Source organism: Seriola lalandi, unplaced genomic scaffold, assembly GCF_002814215.2.
Source record: "Seriola lalandi dorsalis isolate HSWRI2012SDOR001 ecotype SW California unplaced genomic scaffold, Sedor1 jcf7180002052990, whole genome shotgun sequence".
Taxonomy (NCBI): Eukaryota; Metazoa; Chordata; class Actinopteri; order Carangiformes; family Carangidae; genus Seriola; species Seriola lalandi.
The window spans coordinates 16,292-19,671 of NW_019523543.1; the positions used below are offsets into that span (position 1 = coordinate 16,292).

Consider the following 3,380-nt stretch of genomic DNA (forward strand, 5'->3'; position numbering starts at 1 on the left):
TCTCCTCTGTCCTCCTCTCCTCTGTCCTCCCCTTGTCTCCTCTGTCCTTATCTCCTCTCCCCTTGTCTCCTCTGTCCTCCCCTCGTCTCCTCTGTCCTCCTCAGATGAACTATGGACGCCTCCTGGTTCCTCCTGGTTCTGTCGGTTGCCATCCTCGTCTCCATGGTGCTGCTGGTCGTCGTCTGTCTGGACTGCTGGAACAAAGGCCCTCTGGGTGAGACGGAGGTTCACACAGACAGGAGGAGGGAGGTGTTTACAAACATGTGTTAACATCATCAACAAACAACAACAACAACAACATGAAGCAAACGTGTGTGAAGATTTGTGGGTAATTTACACAAATAAAAACAACAGGACTTGAGTAAATATCAGTATTTAACCTGCAGCTTCACAGTTGTTCTGCAGCTGTTACAGACCGACATCACACGTCTTTGTGTTTGGAGTTTTAACACAAACTTGTGCTGCGTTTAAGTGCTGGCGGCAAAACTTGGACATCTGGCTTCTCAGTGTGTTCATTTCAAAATGGGGGAAAAAAGATGAAAAGCTTGTCGCAATACGAATACACAATAATTCATTAAGTATATTTACATGGAATATTACAGTGTGTCCACACTTTAGATATTTATCTGTATAATATCTATATTATTAATATCTATAACATGCATGTTAAATACGGATATTTAATCAATTTGTGTAGTTTTTTTATTTGTATGAATTTCCCACAAATCTTCACACACATTTTCTTCATTGTTTTTTTGTTTATCAATCATGTTAACACACACACACACACACACACACACACACACACACACACACACACACACGTGGTTAACAGCTGCTCTACTTATTTGTAATGACTTAACATCCTGTGGTTTTTAAACCAGATTCATACCAACGAGTCACAAACACACAATAACACACACACTCTGCTGATGATTATAAAGTGATGTTTTCTGTGTCCTCCACTGTCCTCCAGTCTCCATCAGACAGACCAATGCTTCAGAGGAATACATGCAGTGAGTCCTGACAGGATCATATTCTCTCTCTCTTTTAATCTCTCTGTTTTATATGAAGTTAAACTCCGTGTCTGTTTCTTTCTTTCACTCAGATCCACTGAATTCAGAGTCATCCATCCATGTAAGTCTGAAAACATCCAACATGGCTGACACAGGTCAATAAAGCTTGTTTGTGTTGGAGGTTTGGTTTGAAGGCTTGAGGTCAGTGCTGCTCCACAGACTCTGAACTGTCCCCAGTTCATCTTATAATTCACTTATTTATTCTTTTTCATGGATTTTCTTATATGATAATTAATAAAATACATCTTTATTTAAAACACTTAATACAAACAGATGCTTCACAAAAGAGATGAAATACACACACGCATGCTGGACACACTAAATTAAAACGTTGACTTTAATGATAAATGACACATAAATGAACAATAAAATAAACTATTTGTTCATGATGTAATAACTTTAGACATAAGGATTTTCTACTCAAACAAGGGTCACATCTTTAAAAGAACACAACCTGAACAGTCTCTATTGGCTGCACAGTATTTACCATTAATGCAAATTATCTGTGTGACTTTCTTGTCTTGTGAATTTCAGTAATTATTCAGAATGGCTCACTGTGATTGGCTCAGAGTGATGAGCGCTGGCAGTGATGTGATTTATATTCACCTTGACTCATCTACTGCACACCAGCTGATCCCTTTGATTTTCCCAGAAGAAAATAAATATAATAATAAAAATAAAATACTCAACATCACAATTTACATTTGTCTGTTAGTTTAATGAACAAAAGTATGTCAGTGTCTCATGACGGCTGTGCTCATGATACTGAGGATGAGGATGAGGATGATGATGACGGTGACTCTTTCTCTGTCGACTTGCAGTGCACCCAGGCAGTGATCTGAATTCCATCCGCTCTGGCCCCCACCTGCTGTCACCACCAAGAGTCCTGTGAGTCACTGTTTATAAACCAAACACACACACACCTGGCTCACACCTGCCAACCACGAGGCCTTCATCAGCACCACAGCTGACTGCAAACAGATCAGTAATCAATAAGGTTTTTTTCTTTGTTCATGAGGAGGAATGAATACCAAGTTTTTATACATATATTATATATTTATAATATAGAAACAAGGATAAAATAAAATGAAACTGTCTGAGATGGAAATAAAAATTCAGCTGCTGGTCGATGAGGAACATCAGAGAAATCAGATAATGAGAAGCTTGTTCCACAGTGACGAGTTCAGGGAGTGAAGATGTTCACACAGTGACTGTGAATCGAAAGTCACATTTATTCTCGTGTTTGCACATTTTAATAAAACAAAAGAATTGATGTAAGATAATGTTATAAAGCAGATAATCAATTAAAATATCTTCATTGTTAATTATACTGCTTCAAATAATGTATAATTATTGTTATTATAAGCAATAGCAGTACCAGTAGTAGTATCAAGGGCACAGGTTTGGTCTGAACTTTGGTAGGGACATAACAACCCCACCACCCCTCAAAAACAAAGAGATTGACGTAACCTTGACACTAACCCAACCAAACGGTTTATTAACATATAAGATTTGAATTTACTTTCAGAAATGCCCATACACGAATATAACATATGCACATGTATTAAATTTCCATATATGAACTATATGAACATATGAAATAATTTATGTATATACTGTATGGCCTATATATGTGGAAATTACATATGGAACCTGTTAAAAATTGGAACAATATCATATATCGACATATATATCTTGCTAATAGAAACATGTATGTTTAGTATATGTTTATGTTATACACATACGTTACATAAATATATATTGATCCCAAAGCCTGGCAATATATGTTCACATTATATATGGAAATGTAAAGATAGGCATGTTATATGTCATGTGTATTTGTCTTAAGTCAGAGTATAATAAAGCATGAAAAGGCATAAAATATTCATAGTATAATGAAGCATAAAATGTCATAAAAACATAGTATAGTGAAACAAGAAAAAGTCATACTACATTAAGGCAAAAAATTCACTATACTATAGTATACTATAGTAAGGCATAAAAAAGTCATATTATAATAAGGCATAAAAACTCATAAGACAGTCATACTATAATAATGCAGAAAAGTCATACTGTATTAAGGCATAAAAATTCATAAAAGAAGTCATAGTATAGTAAGGCATGAAAAAGTCATAAAAACGTCATACTACCATATTGAAAAAAAGACATACTATATTAACGCATAATAAAGTAATAGTATAGTAAGGCAGAGAAGTCATAGTATAGTGAGTAATAAAACAGCCACAGTAAAGTAAGTCATTAAAAGTCATGCTATACCAGTTCATCAAAGTCATAGTATACTAG

General features: G+C 35.4%; 1 long non-coding RNA gene across 1 annotated transcript in view; it reads left to right on the forward strand.

Moving 5' to 3' along the window:
* Nucleotides 1–1,984, forward strand: part of LOC147819478 (uncharacterized) — an 8,225-nt gene extending 6,241 nt beyond the window's left edge. The window contains exons 2-5 of the long non-coding RNA XR_015436889.1: nt 105–214; nt 977–1,016; nt 1,109–1,137; nt 1,898–1,984. This is a non-coding gene — a long non-coding RNA (uncharacterized LOC147819478). The remainder of the gene's footprint in view (nt 1–104; nt 215–976; nt 1,017–1,108; nt 1,138–1,897) is intronic.
* The last annotated feature ends 1,396 nt before the right edge of the window (nt 1,985–3,380 follow it).